General features: G+C 28.8%; 1 long non-coding RNA gene across 1 annotated transcript in view; it reads left to right on the plus strand.

The window, feature by feature from the left end:
- The window catches only part of LOC121128030 (uncharacterized), a 168,773-nt gene extending 152,989 nt beyond the window's left edge, over positions 1 to 15,784 (plus strand). Inside the window, exon 3 of the long non-coding RNA XR_005868010.2 lies at positions 15,775 to 15,784. This is a non-coding gene — a long non-coding RNA (uncharacterized lncRNA). The remainder of the gene's footprint in view (positions 1 to 15,774) is intronic.
- The last annotated feature ends 2,364 nt before the right edge of the window (positions 15,785 to 18,148 follow it).

Consider the following 18,148-nt stretch of genomic DNA (forward strand, 5'->3'; position numbering starts at 1 on the left):
TTTTTTCTCAAGTACTATCATGTAGGGAGTTTTAGCTAAATTTAGAATTGGGCAAATTAGTGCCAGCGTTTTAACCAGGGAAACACAGTAAAAATGGTAACAAAAGTTCGAGGGATTTTATAGACTATTTAATATATACTCCTAGTTACGAAAAATATATTATCTTATCAAAGGTAAACTATATATATTTACCTTGATTAGTGCTTTGAGCCAGATTTATATAAGTAGTAGCATCGTATGATTATTCTACATAACGTTACTTCAGCAACACAAAAAAAAAAATTAATATATTTGGTTGTCAGTTTCTTCTTTTCCTCTAATCAGTGTTCTTAAAATTTCTTGTTGAGTACAAATTAGGTAGTTCTTATTAAGCTCTAATCAATGATTAACTATTATTATATAATAGTTTTAGAGTTGGAAGAATTGGTGACTAATTTTGGGCCTTTTCGTATTTTTCGTTTAGAAGGAGAAGCTTCTAGATATAATTATAAGTGAAGACGTGTCCAATGTTATTATAACAATAGTTCTACTAATAACTAATAATGATCTTCTAATAGTAATAACATGAAGTTGTTCATTATTTTAGTATCAGTAATAAATAAAAATGTAAAATTATTGGATTATATTTTATTAAGGTCCAAACTTTGGGCAAAATGTTGATAAAACTAGAGACAAGTATCCGTATAATTTTAGTTCTGGATCTGAATCCAAAAGTTTGGATACTCGAATACTTACACATAAAGACCCGAACCTACCCGGATCTGATCAAATATGGATTCTTTCTATCTTTAGTTCTCGCGTCGTTACCTTCATTGTATCTTGCAACCTGTTGTCTAAAAAATAAACATTAAAAAGGCTCAACATAAGTTGATTGTTGGACGATTCTTACCAACTATAAAATTATTTCTCTGAATTAATTAAGATTTTTATTGACACCTCAAGGAATTTTCGAATATATGTGTTGTTTTTCTTGTACATTGTTTCGTTTTGATCAAAATAGGACAAAAAATGAATGAACGGGAATACAAAAGAAAAAGAGTTTCGGATCTTTTCGACACAGATGTTGATCCAAAAATAACTTTAGGCATTGTTGGGTGGGCAAGGAGAATAGGAAAGGAGTCCCACTCTGTAATATATCAATATCCAGGGCTTTTTATCTTTTAGACACTAGGCAAATGACACCAAAACCACCAAGACTATTATATGTTGTATTGTGCCTTATGAATTTACTTATTGAGATTTTGGTATCCAATATTGTGCACTTGGGTATAAAACCGTAATACCTTCCTGATTGGATTAAATAATCAGCACAAATTGATGACTTAGGGGGCTATGAATATATGCCCGGGCATAATACAAATATTTTTTATAAATAATGTTCCATTAGTAATATTTTATTTTTGGTTGACTGAGACATCCACATCACTTATTTAATTATGCTCACAAATTTTGTGAAATCATTGGATAAATTATTCATGAATATACCATCCAAAGGCTATATAATAACGAATTAAGTAACTTTATTGTTAGAATAGCCAATAACTTCAAATACTCGTACTATAATTCAAAATTGAAACTCAGAAGCTAATTTATAAAAGTAAAGAGGATCAATAGTTTGGCAAGGAGACCCATGTTTTGCTTTATCGTAGATCATATTCACAACCACATTGATTTTGGTCATTTATGTAAATTTTTGGAGATCTATATGTAAGTCTAACTCAATAGGAAACACATTTTTATTATAAAATACTTTGAAAAAGTATATATATTTATATAGAAAAACAGAAAAAATTCAGTCGATATTTACTTTTTTTAATTATTAGCTTGAAGTGTCTCTAAAATAACCGGAGTAACATTATTTTTAAGAAAAAGAGAATGCAACCTTCTTCTATGTTACATATTTACAAATAACTCATTACATATTGGTGGGTTCTGACGTCACTCATTCTTTATCTCCAAATAAACAATTTTTTGGGCCTCTATTAAGTAATGAAATACTTGTTAGAAGACTTTAGATTCTATGTGTTATCATTTTCTCTCTTTTTTCTACACTTATTTAAAAATATGTGACCTAAAACATACTTTATTTCAATTTTCAGATAATGTAAGAAGGCAAAAAATCAAATAATATTTTTAAATATTAATTGAAATATCTTACAAACGATCATCAAGATGCAGATTGTTATTTGGTACCCTTGTATTAGATGATAAATTAGAATTTTGAACCCAAGTGAGAAGTTTCATTCTTGAAAAATGACTTTGTGTTTCATCGGCAGTGGTGTATAAATTACATATTGTCCAAGGATGTTAAAATAAAAGAAATCAAAATAAACATGGTAATCCAGACAGTTTGAAGAATGTTTAGAAAGGAGAACAGCTTTCTATCAGTTTGATAGAAAGTTGATACAATTTTTATTCTAACGATATGAAAACAATTTTTACTATTTATAAGTGAAAATATTTGTATTACTTTTAAAAATATCTATTTTTTAGTTATGAATATTATACATAAGAGTACCTACTGTTGATTAATTTGTCATAAACATACTTTTTTAAACAGAAGAATACTTATGCTTGCCAATAAAGGGCTAGATATATCCAAAAATGTTTCCACAATAATAAAACAATAAATTAATACCTAAAACATCTCCGTAATTATATCACTCTTTCAAAACTGTTTGACTATAGAGTGTTTCCACTGATGTCATAAATTGTATCATAATTAAAGGAAACACCATCTTGGATGGTCAAAGTTGATATGTTACTATCCAATAAATCTTGATTAAACTTCATCAAATGGCTTTTAGAAAAAAGTCTTAACACCTTCATTAGATACTACTCGATGTCATTGATATTTGCATGAGAGCAAATTAATTTGTATTATTATTCTGAAAAATTGCTAGATTTTTACAATTTTTTTTTTTGGTGGATCAATCAGAGACGATAAAAATAATATAATTTGTGAAACATATATTTTTCTTTCCATTTAATTGTTAATTTATTGTCTATCATATGGTAAAAAGATTGTATGATTCTATAACGATATATAATAACAGATTTTTAATACATTTTAGGAACAGATATTGGCTAAAACTAGACAAATGAGGTAGGAATATATTTTTGATAGATAGTAAAGTTTAAGTCCTTTTATTTGTATGTTCCATTTTTATAAGCTTTTTGTGTCATTTTTGCCTATTTTATAAGAAATCACATAAATATAGGTATTTAGTGATACATGCTATGTACAGTGCAAATGCCCAAGGTTATATATGACGTATAAATACATAATATCCGTGTAAATTTAATGGATGAAAATAAAATGATTGTACAAATTAATAATTGGTAAATTAGAACGGGCGATGTTTTAATTACAAAATGCATTTTAAGACGAATAAATTACAAATTGTACCATGTGCTTATACAAGTTGGAACTCATACAGACATTGCATATACAAGTATATGTACAAAACAATAATTGACTACTTTTTATACCAAAATAAAAGTATTTAAATATTTATTAATTATTAACTATAAACTGTTAACAAATATCTAATATTTTAGTCGCTATGTAAGTAAAATGTCAATAAGTCCCGGCCCTAACTACCAGATGGCGCCACCAAAAAAATATTTTTCGTAAGTACAAACATTCAAAAGGTTACGGCCAAAATTTCATGACGTTGGGGTTATTAGCTTATATTGGTTACACTAGTTTAAGTGACGCTACTTTTGTGATTCTTAAAAACGATGCAATTCCGTGTGTTGATTTATCAACACACATCCCTTTTGATGGGAAAAAATACCGTTCAAGCCCAAGCTTGGCTTGAAAATGTTATTCGGACTCTGCCCCATCGAAAACAACCATCAAACGAGTGTTTGCTGATTTCAAACGTGGTCGTTCAGACACTGATGATACTGAAATCCCTGGTTGGCCAAATGAGGCGCTTATTTTGGAAAACATTGAAAAAAACCTGAAAATCATTTTGGGCAATCTCAAAGTAAAGTTGCAAGATATCAAAAGGTAAGGTTTATACCATCATACACGAAAATTTTGGTATGAAAAAGCTGTTTTCCAAATGGCTGCCGCGTTTACTCTCACCAGAGCAAAAGCAACAACAAGAAGATGATTGAAAAGCTGTTGTGAGATGTTCACACAGAATAAGAAGGAGTTTTTGCGTTGGTACATCACAATGGATGAAACATGGATTAACCACTTCACTCCAGAATCAAAGCAACAGTCTGTTTAGTGTGTTGAAGACGGAGAAAGTCGTCCAAAGACTCCCAGATCGGCTGGGAAGGGCATGGCCTCTGTATTTTGGGATTCACATGGATTTTTTTTTTAAATTTTAGTCATTGACTACTTGGAACATAGACAAAAATCAAGAACGACTATCATATCGGTAGTTGGATCGTTTGAAGGCTAAAATTAGCCATAAAATACCTCATTTGAAGAAGAAAAAGATGCACCACACCTTTGCACCGTGTCATAAGTCAATAAAAAAGCTACAAAATTGGTCGAATTGGTTTTCGAATTTCTACCGACCACACCGTATTCTCTAAGTCTGACCCGCCCCCCCCCAACTACTGGCTCTTAGCAGAACTCAAAAAGATGCTTCGTGGAAAGAGATTTGGCTCAGATGAGGAAGTGATTGTCAAAACTGGAAAAAAAACCATCCTGATATTTTGAAGGTCTCAATAAATCGTTCTACACCCGTGGTATCAAAAAGATACAGAAACGTTGGAATGATTGTATTGTTCTAAAAGGAGATTATATTGATGAATAAAAATGAATTTTGGCGAAAAAAATATTTGTTTTCTTATATAAGCCCGGGACTTATTGACTGATGTGTTAGGTTTAGCTAAAAAATGTAAATTGTATAAGAACAACTCTGGTTTCTTAACAAACTTCGAAAAAGTTTAACCTTTCTACCAAAACATTTTTAATCATATTAAACTTGAAATTAGGGACTTATTTTGACAAATACAAATAGTTGGTGAGTTTATATTATTACATTATATTGTTATGGAATATTGAATTTAGAATGCATCCTTCACTTATGGTATAATTTGCTTCTATATAATAATTTTTGCTGAAAAAAAACATAATTTATGTTTTATTAGATGTATCTACTTTGTACATTTTTATGATTTTTCATTTTTTTATATAGTTTCTGATATGTTAGAAAGGAAATTATTGATTGGAAAAGTATTTTATTTCATATTTTTAAGAGTTCAATTTGAGTTTGGACTTGTGCATTCATTCTCTACTTATTTTTATTAAAAAATTATTAACATTTTATCTATAAAAGCGTTCTGTGTTTTTTTTATTATATATATATATATCAGTGTTATTGAACTGGAAGGCTCCATCACTTTTTATTAATTTCTTTTTTAAGTGAAAACCAAAAATTACTCATTATTCCATTGGGAATGATTTTGTTCTTCAAACACGTATGTACACATATCATATAATATGAAGGTTAATTTTTTGTTGGGCTTCTCATTTCCCGGGAAATTTTCATTGAGCAGGATACCCAGAAAAATATTTTAATCTCATTATATTTATTTTTATATAAATATTAATAGGTAGTATGCTTGTTTTTTAGAACCAAGGGGTTCTCCTTTGTTGAGCACCATTGATTAACAATACATGTACTGTATCATTTCCTAGCATATACGCTGGATCGGTCTTAAAAAAGTAAAAAGACTCCAGTCCACAAGTCCAATGTTTATAAAATTTATCATTTCTAGGCCGGGCCTTATCGGTCTTTTATGCTACAAGTGAAGAAAAAAGAAGATAGCTAGGAATGTAGGACTAATCGCCAAACTGGTAGGTTTTTCGGGCTGTTGGTAAAACAGATTGGACCGAGAAAAAAGAAAAGAAAAGCATTCTATGACCAATTCAACACTACAAAACATACTTGAATTTGTATTCAACGAATGGTTTAATGAATGATAACAGGGGCATTAAAAATAAATTTATTATTTCTTAAAGAGATGGCTTTATTAATGTGTATCTTGCGTTTTATAAGAGAGATGGATTTATGCTGGATGACCTTAGAAAAATAATATTTTGCACTAAAGCACTTTATTAGACAGTTTTGTCATTATATGGCTCATTATTGTTTGAGCGCGTGTCAAAGATGTACACCAGCAAAGTGAAAATACACTATGCATGTTTTACAGTTTTTCTTCGAACAAAGTGAAAACCCAAACTTGGTGCCTGAAAATATTAAAAGTGTTTATGTTCCAGATATTGTAACAGATAATCATACGAAATTTAGTTCTGTTGATTCCTTTTCGGTAATTTTGATGTTAAAGATGCACCATGCACTGTTAGGCCAATTTTTGAAATTGTGGATAAAAAAATGGAAATTGTCGAGTCTGACCGTTACGTAAGCATTGTTTTGATTACCAAGGAGCTAAACATTTATTGAAAAAAGTCGCGTAGTTAAAAAAAAATCCATTAAAGACCTATAATGGATTTCTTTTTTTTAAGCTTATTATAATAATTTTAAATGAAGAATATATTTTATATTGATTAAATGAAGGATTTTCTGAATTTGTAGATTCCTCTTTATAAAGCCTGAATAACGGTATCCTGGAAGATAAAACCTAGTATTTAGAATAAAATCCCAAGTTGTTTTATAGATATTATTTTCATCATTTTGATATAATTAAAGTAGATGCTTAGATCCCTTTAATACCCTATTAACGCTTTTTCATTTCGATCAATTATAACTGAAGCATAATATTTAGAACTATTTTATTATGGAATAATTTTTTCAGATACAAAGAATGTATTTTGTGAAATTGTTTTCCAATTATTATTATTCTATAAATCTTTCAAATATTTAAAAATTCGGATTTAAACTGTGAATATTTTTTAAAGAAGTCCATTCCGATGCTAATATTTTGATAACATAAATACAAAAATTTTGTACATCAATGATAAATTTATGAATGACACTTTTCATCTGTTTTTTTTTAAATTAAAAATACTTGCAAAAATTGAGAATAGGCATATTTAAAACTAAAAAAATCCTTCACTTGTTTGTTAAATTGAAAATACATACTTTATTAAATATAATTACATAAATACAAATAGATAAAAAAAAATGAATCTAAAAAATTTAAATTTGATATAATTTAAAAAAAATATTTACACACGTTATTACTCAACAAATAGATGTTCTCTCTTCAAGAATGAAAGAATCATAATAACAGCTTGAGACAAAATAATAATATGAGGAGTACTTTAGTCTCTTGAGCGCTACCTGACTGGGGCTTAGCTACACACCCTCGTTGTTAAAAATGAATTTTCAACTTTTATTTTATATTATAATAGGTATCATACGGTATTGACGGTATTATACCGTTTTTATACAACTCTATACATAAATAATATTTTTTCATTTTTAATAAGATACGCAAATTCAATTCCACATGCAAAACTTCTGCAAAATTTCATTAGTTTGACTAAATTGTTATTTTTAGATGAAAAATTTGTATAAAATATACATCAGGGAGCACTATATACAGTGCACTCTTTATTTATGTCCAATGTTACATTCAAAATACCTGCAAGATTTTTTTATTCTTTTTATTTCGAATAGAATGATATATTTCCTAAAAAGTTAATTACAGATAAAATATGTAAATCAAAATAAGTTTTTACAGATCACACATATATCGTGTGTATATTTTTTTTTAAACTATAAAAACATTTTTTTTTGTTAAACAAACGAAAAAAGCTAGGCGAGAAGAAAAAAACAACAACCTCACCTATAATACATAATAATAAAAATATCATCTGACAAATTAGTAAAAATTATCTAATTAAAAATACAATCACAACACGCATGATAAAAAGCGAAATTCATTATGAGCAGCGTAGTCTATATTTTTGTTAAGTTTAATGTTTTTATAATTGGACCTTGCAATCATGCTTTGCAATTTTGCAATGGATTTGGATCCAATTCTGAATGGAAGAGCCATGTCGTTGAAGCCATAAACTTTTTTCATCTTGGGTGGGCCCTCTTCCTAGGTAGTGAGTGAGTCGTTTAACCATTATAAACCATATTCCTTCTAAGTATTCACAGTCACGAAATAAAAATTATTAAAAAAGAGATTAAGGAAATTTTAATTTTTACGTTTCCAGAGATAACATATATTTGCTTGAATGCATGTTTTATTTTTGTTGCAGTCATTACAAAAATTTGTATAAAATATACACCAGGGAGCACTATATAGAGTGCACCCTTTATATACGTCCAATGCTACATTCAATATGCCTGCAAGATTTTATTAATATTAATATAAGTAGGACTAAATTGTTATTTTTTAGATAGAAATAGCCTGTATTAGTGTTGTGTCAATCTTTATTTATTCGGTGCACTCTAGTCCCGTCTTAGAACCGGTTCTTTGGAATGTCAGTACTGGGACTAATTAAATAAAGGAAAGAAAAAAAGTTAAATTACGTCATTCAGGACCAAATTTTATTAGTTATAGGACATAACTAGATGAAACTTCAGTCTCCAATCTTAAATCACGATTAGGACAACACTAGACTGTTTTACAGAAATACGTTCATACATGCAAAAAGAAAAAAAAAGCAAAGAGTTTTTTTATTTATAAAAAATAATTATTTGTATATTCAAATTTAAAATTTTATTGAGGGTACAAGAAAAATAAGTAAAATGAATATGATTTTTTGTATATTTATGTTGTGTCTCAAAATCGCCAATTGTCACTCCACTTTGCAAATAAAGTATAGATTTTAGCTAGCTCCTGCTCTAATGATGAGCCACGGTAATTATAAATTAGATCATTCAACTTTGGTCAAAATGAGATAAATATTATTGAAGATCAATCAGAAATTTCCATAGAAAGATGAGGAAAAAAATGCATAAGAAATAAGCAAATACCCTAGTGATTTTCAATGAGGTTTCTTAAAGACCATAGGAAATTAATAGAGGGTTATTATTGAGTTATCCACATATTATAGTATCATCTTTTGTTTATTTAATTAATGCAAAATAAATTGTCAGCTTATAAAGATAATTAACTAAGTTTTTTTAAAGTAAGACATCATGAATACGATTCGCTGAGACAAGAAGTACAAGATCTATTAACATGTTACGTATATAAGTATACGATGCTTACAGTATGGCAGTATAATTTCAAAAGACGTGTATGTGGACAAATAATTGAAATGGTATGCTATATTTTTGATTGTATCCAGATACAATTTTAACTACAATAGGAGTCCGGTAGAGCACCAATCTCCCTCAAAAGTTAACAACAAATGCCACAAAATTTGGTTATTAGGAATGGTAAAGTACAAAGTTGTAGCAAAGTTTGGTTCGGCACAACCCTTACAGTTCATTACGTATTTACTCTAGGTGCGCTACGTATATATATATACATATTCAATATTTTTATAATACAAATTTTTCGTTATTGTTTTTAACCACTTCCTTCTTTACTTATATTTAGATATCATATATGATTCTGCTACATTTGTATTCAGACATTTGTATCCACATTAAGTAAGTGAGACATTTGCATTCATTACATTTGTACCCACAGTAAATAGTTGCGACTTTTGTATCCACATTTTTTATTAATTATATTTTGTCAAACTGCATAAAAATATGGACGTCGTTGCTAGATATTTGAATGAAGGAAATACATCATATCTACGTAATGAAGAACGACTAAAATCGTCGTGTCTATTGATGGCTTTCAAAATGTGACCACATGCATTCAAGCAAATATATGTTATCTCTGGAAACGTAAAAATTAAAATTTCCTTAATCTCTTTTTTAATAATTTTTATCATTAATATTAAGCCTAGTTTTTTCTTTCTTTCTAATAAAGTAAAAAGTGTACATGGACTCATGACGCATTAAGTAGATTGTATCAATGGACACGTATAAAGCGTATATGTATAATTTATTTATGCCCAAATGTGTTATTAACAAATAGTGGTAAAAGTGTTTGGTTTTGGAAATAAAGTATTAATTAAATATGGCATGTTTTGGACGAAATATGCAATAGTTTTGATTTATTTAAAAAGGTAAATTCAATTTGTCGAAAACAAATTTTCAAAACTTCAACAATTGCAACGAAACCTTTTGTCTTTGGGCAAAATGAAGCTTTTTAACAAGTCAAAGAAATACTTTGAATTCGTGATGGGACAATTTATGTTAATCAAGGAATCAAGTAGCTTTTTTTTCTATGATCTTAATTAGGAAAACATGGTACAAGTTTTGATAATTAATTATTACTGGTATTTCAATATTTACTAAATATTTCTCTAATTTATACATAAAAAATTAATTGAAGTATTTCTATCAAAATACAGAAAAAAAACAATTTGAATTAATCACTCTAGTCAAATAATTATATAAACTACGGTAATAAAATAATTTTATGAACTGTGGTAATAAAATGATTTTGTAAGCTATCGTTATAAAATAATTAAGAATCAAACTATGATTGAAAACAGTAAAGAAAAGAATTTAATACCAACTGATCTTCCACATTTTTTTTCTAAAAATTGAACTTTTCAAACAAACTCGCTATAGGTACAGTAACATTGTTCGACTTACATGTATGCAATTTTATTAAAGACTTATTCAAGGAGATGATTTTTTTGATATTAAACTATGTTTCCGTATTTTTCCCCATTTTCTAAGATTTAAAAAGTTCGAAAATCATATTTTAGGGATCTAAATATTTCTTATTCTCAGCCTCCTGGGTATAAAAGATTTTCCATTTTTTCTATTTTGTGTAGTTTTTTAAGTTTATCTGATAGTACATTAATAGCTGTTGTAGGTTCCACTTTCAAATAACGGAGATAGATAGGAAACATTTTTAGAACGAGCCGTCCACGCAACTAGCTTTTTCTCTTTACCTTCATTTTACTGTGCAATTTTGATACTTACATAATAAAGAAAGTGTAATATTTTAACTTTATGACTTTTTTGACCTTCAATCGTAAGTTTAATCGATACTTTTTTTAATAAAAACTATCTAAAATAATAAAAAAAGCATTACTGTAAAGTCTTTAAGACAGATATCAAAATTCATAAAAAGTTAATTTATTTTTGAATAAGACTGGACCATACTTATTAACCCTTAACAGGAATTGTTTTAGGTAAGTAAATATATGGAAAGATGTAAAAAAACTCTAATTAGTTTTAATAAAGAACTTTGGAATGGGGAATTATGATTGAAATCTGCACCGGAATCGGCATTGGATTTTTTTCGTGCCATCATTACTCTAATAAACTTTCCATGACAATAAGCAAGATTATTTGAAAATAAAAAGATGTTTAACTCAATTCAGTCAAATTATATCAACTCACTGAATACTCAAATTGTATCTCGTGGTCACAATTTGAAATACAATAATTTCAGTAATGGAACATTTTTTGGATGGAAAGAAGGAAGAATTGATGTTTTTATAAATACGCAGGAGTGTCACTTTGTTTTATTACTAAATATATATTATATTAAATAATATTCATTCAGGAACTTCTATTATTTTACCACAAGACGGCACAACTGCCTGTCACTTTGTTTTACAAACTCATATAAGAGAACTACGCTTATTCCCCAATAAATTATTTATTTTATCTATTTCTATTATATCTATTTATTTCATAACAATTCTACGAATAGAAAAAAAATGCCGTTAGTTGGTTACAAAAAAGTAAGAAAAAAAGCTCATTGCATATATAAAGCTATAAAAAACGAAAATGATTCTTAGCCACGATTTTGGAACAAATGGTATTTTGTACCCTTACAATTTTTTTTATCCCTTTGTCTTTTGAGTCAAAACATTAACTGATTCAGAGATGAATAAATCTTAAATTATTTTGGGTAATAAAAGATGAAAAACTCATACTTAAAAAATATTATATATAATTCCAACCTTTTATGAAATGTAAGTACATTGTATAATGTACCTACATAAGTAGAAAGATGGGATGTCCCATTTTTGATTTGTTTCAGCATCCAAGATGTAAATTATAGTACGTAACGTCCATACAAGAATAAGCTACTCAGTAGGGGCCTAACACACCTCTAATATACTTATGATAATGTACAAATCCCTTCCAAAGAACCTTGCTTCCCTCCCTCAAAATAAGGGAAAAAAATACAAAATGTAATCATAATAAAAATTTATTATAATGTATGGTCTAATTACACATCATGTTAATTTTGTGGGAACCAATAAGGTATAATGTTACTGGTTTTAAAAAACATATAAAGATTAGACATTATATTCTGTGTTGTAATATGGTCAAAAAGTGAAATAAAGAAGGGTCCCAATAAATATGGGTATTAACCGAGTGTGGGACTATATTCTATTTTGCTATGCCGTCCTCCTTTTGGAAGTCGGTCATATTGTAAGCGTGAACAACTCAGATTTGTGAGAAAAAAATCTTTATCGTTCGTTTGGATTAAAGAAAAATACTGGGTAGACTATATAAATTAGCCTGCATGTCTGACTTTTCCTTCTATCTCGAAATTCTAGAGTACTACAACAAAAAGTCAAAATTCAATTCTCAAAAACTTTTAATATTCAGAAAATAACTGTCCTATGTGAAGAATATATTACTTGTGTAGGAGAAGGATCTCCACTCTTTTAAAATCTTTGAACAATTATTACATTAGATTATTATGAAGGTAGATGGAAAGTTGTATCATTATGTGGAGGAGGTTGTGATTAGTCTTTTATCATTATTGTAGGGGAGTCCGGGGGGACACTCAGAATCTATTTGTAGACCGAGGAATGATGCCAGAAAAGATCCCTTCTCATAATGTAAGATACTTCGACTTTCTTTTGTATCTTAACTCGATTGCTTAAAAAAAAAATTAACTTGAGATGCAGCTGCATTTAGACTTTTTTTTTGAAATTTATTTATTTTTGTTCAATAACTCCATACATACATATATCAACAACAAGTATACGTCCAACATGGGCTCACTTTAGTTTTTGTGCGTAATGATGATTAGATAGTCAAACGATTGCCCCTAAGGAAAGTTAAAAGAAAAGAAAAAACAACTTTGTACGCTGGTTGTGTCTTCTCTTTTCTTTTTCTTTGAAACTTGGATCGTAAGAGGGAAGAATAGTAGATGTCTACAAATTTGAAATAGGCCCCATCAATCATCATTTGCTATGGAGAAGGCTTTTTCTATTGCATACTCTTCATAACTCCACCCGTATTGATTCTGTGTAGTAGGTATCTCTTCTTCTTCTCATCCATTCGACGATTGTGTTACTTAGTTCGGAGTCTTCAATTCTATCTTGACAACAACGACTAATGAGGGTACACAGTGTTTTGCAATAGTTCTCAGCTAAATCATATAAAGAGTCTGTCTTCTTTATGAATCACAGGATTAAGGACTTTGTGAATATTGTTGTAATTCCTCCAGAACAATTTCTCATGACGATCCAATATTATTTCCTCGCATCTTGACATACCCATGAGGTTACAAAAAGGACATTGTTCAAGAAAGACGAATATTTTTGAACCTATACTCAGAAGGATCAGAATGAATACTTTTATTCTTTATTCACCTTTCACAAATTGAAAAAGATAACCAGGAGAATAAATATTAACGGGAACACAGAAGGAAGACTCTTTACCTCCTTACCAGATCATTCAATATCGCCATTGGTTACCTTCTTGCAACTCAGAATGGAACTCTAATTCGAAAGCATCTTCATTGTTGACTAATAAATATATTAGTCTACACAGCAGGAATAAATCCTTACTTTATTTGTAGCCTTCCTTTGGGGTCATAAAGGGACATCTATAAGGATGATACAACATCAGATCGACATGTTTGAAATTAATATGAAGCAATTAAGAAAGGATAAATAACTGAAAAATAGTAAATAAATACCTGGGATAATTGTTAGTGTAATTAACCGGGGATACCTTTGTGAATTGTGATGTATAATAATTTTTTTTATACAACTTGTCCTTTTTTCTTTATTGAAAAGTACAATAAAAAAAAAGCTTGTACTTTGATGTAATCACATATTGTTTGTACATTATCTCCATGCTTGTATCATCCTTGATCACAATTTTTGCGTCAACATCTTAACTTTCTTCCTTTGCTGGATAAACTTTGGTTTCAAGGTGTTAAGTTTTCTTACTGTTTCTTCAAATTTCTGCAATAATGTTTCCAAATATTTGGTAAAGAATCCACTCTGAAAACCTCTTTCCAATCTAATAATTTGCCTCTTTGGTTTGATTTACATTCTTCCATACTTATCCAAATTATTTCTTTCACATCTATTTTCTCCTCTCTATTCAAAATTTTACAGATATTTCTGGAATGAACATCCAAACACTTTTTTTTAAACTAGAATCACATGACTTAATACTTTTTTACTCACTCCGTTGACTCCTTAAGTTACACGTTCATAATCGACAATTACAGGTCAATAAATTGATTAAGTTGTTAAAACTTTTAATAATGTAACTTTTCCACCATTACATACTACACTAAATTAAGTATAAGTTTTCAAAAGAATAGAATGAAAAAATGCATCTCATTGCAGCTAATAACTGGAGTGACATCAATCTATAACGTAAGGAATTTTTTTCCACTAAAGTTTTTCTCCGAAGGAATTTAGTAGACATTATGAGGGATATAAATCATTCAAAAAGTTACATATTAAAGACATATTCTAATGGATACGTCTTGAAGCCTATTGCCATCCATACCTTTACTTGGTATACTAAGCTTGGATAATTAGCGCAATATGGGTTCTATTCATGCTTTCCTTTTGATTATTGAAGGGTTGAGCGACTGAACTCGAAAAAATTTAACAGTTAACAGAAATAATATTTTTAATGATTATTCTCCTTTTCATAATGCCTTTTTATTTTCTACAAATAAATTTTTTACAACTAAACCCAAGATAAAATCAAGTAGCGAAACCACGACCACGTGATTAATTTTTTGTGCAAATTAAATTGACTTCTAAAATATTTTTTTTTTGTGTGTGCTAGAGATACTAGGGATATTATAAAATACTATATGAGTTACTACGAAACTTATTTAATTAACAGGGTGAATTTGAAGAGAAAATATCATACGAAATAATGAAAAATAATATTTGAAGTTACTGTCACGTCTCAAAATGTACATACCGTGAGTAAATTTTTGTTAGCATTTGCAATCAAATGTGGAGAAGAATCTATAATATGGTCGTTATTACTTAAAATAAAAATGAACTTATGAATTTTTTTAACGGAGTTAAAAAAGAAGGGACGAACGAGAAAAGGGTGAACAGATCCAAGGATGTACCATACCTACATATTGATTCATACTGCAATACATCCACTTTTTTATTATCCATAGTTACTTGGATTTATTTCAATCCATAATGCATACAAATTAATATATTGTTATTTGAGAGTTACATAATATTACAGATTGATTAATATAGGAAAATGCTCTGAAAATGAGACTTGTTTAAACACATTCATGAATGACTAAAAATGTACTTGTATATATAGCCGTCAATACAAAAGCAAGCATAAAGTATTTTTCTCAAAATTTCATTTGTATTCTTTCATTAATTATCGTCAATTTCTGACAAAAAAAAACAAGGAACTAATATTTATATAATACTTTTAAAATGAAACTGAAATGGTACCTTGTTGATAAGCATTTAATGTCAAAATTTCATGGCACCAAATCCAATCAAGCATTTGAATTTTTAATTTTGTTGACAACCAGAATACTTGTGAGTCCGCCGAGGACACATGTGGTATCACGAAATACTGTATAAACAGACTTTTAATTGGTCCATTCATTTATTAAAATTTGTTTAATTGTTCATGCTTCAATATTTAAACGTATTTTCGTTTTTTTTAAAAACAAATTTCAGAAAAGTAAAACGCAATCATAGTAAATTGACAAATTTTTAACATCTTTAATATAGGTGTCATCAAACTACGGGTCAGGTGCAACATCCGTCCCGACATGCCGTTTTGATGCCCCTAGACGCTATGCCTCTTAACTATATACACCGGCCTACGGGAGATGATTATGAACGATTATCACTTTTGAACGATTATCAACAAGCCTATCTAACTACGAAACCACCATGAATCAACAAGGAATCTTTGCAAGATATAGTGGAGTTGATATCTTTGTAGGATATTATGTATACATATTATTCTAATTAATCACATTCGGATTCATTCACCGTGAATGAAACCCGGATAGACGTGTCATTGTTGGTACAAACTTTAATCTACAAGTACAAAGGATGCATGTATTACACATTACTCATTTTATCGTCGACAATATGAGTTGGTATCTACAAACATATCCATATGTACAAATATTGCCTGATAATCAAACTACCTATTTAGTGGCTTCAAATCAGTATAATGACAGAATGAATGCAATCAGAAAAACTTATTAAAAATTTAAACATATACAACAAATATTTGTCAGCAAGGAATGTAGACAGATGAATAGAAATGAAGTATTTACAATTTATAACCAATACATGCCTTTATGAATACATTTGAATGTACTTATATGTATATAGGTAAAATTTCAGTACATCACCTACTTTGTATAATTATAACTACATGCATATTAGAGATAGTACGTGTCTTGGTCATGGATCTAAAGTACCTGGGAACGGTATAAGTAAACTTGTATTAAAAAAGATCTGAGACCCGAACTGGCTTCAGGAACTTGAACTTTTACGTAAAATAAAAAAGAAACAAAGGATTTTTTTCGGATCTTAAAATATATTGGTTTATACTTAATCTTCGTTATAAAAAAAATATTATTTATTTCGAACGAACACACTATTTACCATAATTAAGAATTGGAGCGACGTTTTCATAATAAGTTGCATCACTTAGTTATTCCATACGGTGTTACCTTTTTTTTGAACAAAACAACCTTTATCCCTGAAAAAAGCCCGAAAATCAGTTGATAGTTAGCTAATTCTTTCCAAATATGTAACTATTGTTGAATTATTTTTAATAACTGATAACAAAATACACTGTATGTTTTTGCGTTAGCGAGGTATCAATGTGCTCACAAACACAAAAATGTAGACTATATTTGTTTGTCAGCAGGTGAAATTTGTATTATTCTGTGAGCAGCATTAATCTATTATTGAATAATAATTCCGTAGTTAGAAGGGTAGGCAAAATACCAACTTTTTTCGAACCTTTTCTGTTTCTTTTTGTAGGGGAGGGTATATGAATTTATGATTAATAATTATGTTGTAATAGTAATAACGATGTATTATTTCTTTTTTCGGCATCAGTAATCAATAAAAATGTAAAAATAACCCTGATTTTATTTTATTTAGGTTCAAATATCTGCAAAAGTACTAATAAATTCGAAATAAGTACCCTTCTAATTTTGATTTCGGATCTACATCCAAAATTAACTTGGATATTTATGTCTAGAAATATGGATCGTCCTAACTTTAATACATATGCCGTTTCGTAAAAAAATGAATTACATAATAATGGTTATATGAGTAAGTTAGTCTCTGGAGGAAGAATCGTGATTCTTGAATGACATGGTTGAAGGGACAACAATGCATTTCTTTACATTGCTTAATATATCTTTTTTTCTAGGGGATTATATTAATACAACAGGATGGCGCATCTTAAAAATAAATTGAATAGAATCTAGAAAAAAAGGCACAATCTATAGAAATGTTTAAATTAATTGGAACTTGTTTTTTACTGTTGTAAAAAAATAGCTAAGAGAGAAAAAAATCATTCATATTTTTGTTATTACTTTCAAAACACGTAAAATTAACTAAATTCTAACGATAACTTTGAGACCCTCTCATTGAGTGTAGGAAGGAAGAACATTAAAAAATCAAATTTTGAAATTATGTGTAAAATTTATATACAAATAATCAGTGTTAAAATGTATTTTTTAATAGTTTGACATAAAAATAGTGAAGGATGGTCCACTTCTGTTACCTGACAAGTAGAAGCTTAGATTTGGAATAATATTATAATATTTTGGCTTCATTGAATAAATATGATATTTAATTTCTCAGATCCTGACTGCGCATTATCTTACTGAATAATTAAGAACTACTCTCATCTGCATTAGT

Source organism: Lepeophtheirus salmonis, chromosome 13, assembly GCF_016086655.4.
Source record: "Lepeophtheirus salmonis chromosome 13, UVic_Lsal_1.4, whole genome shotgun sequence".
Lineage (NCBI taxonomy): Eukaryota > Metazoa > Arthropoda > Copepoda > Siphonostomatoida > Caligidae > Lepeophtheirus > Lepeophtheirus salmonis.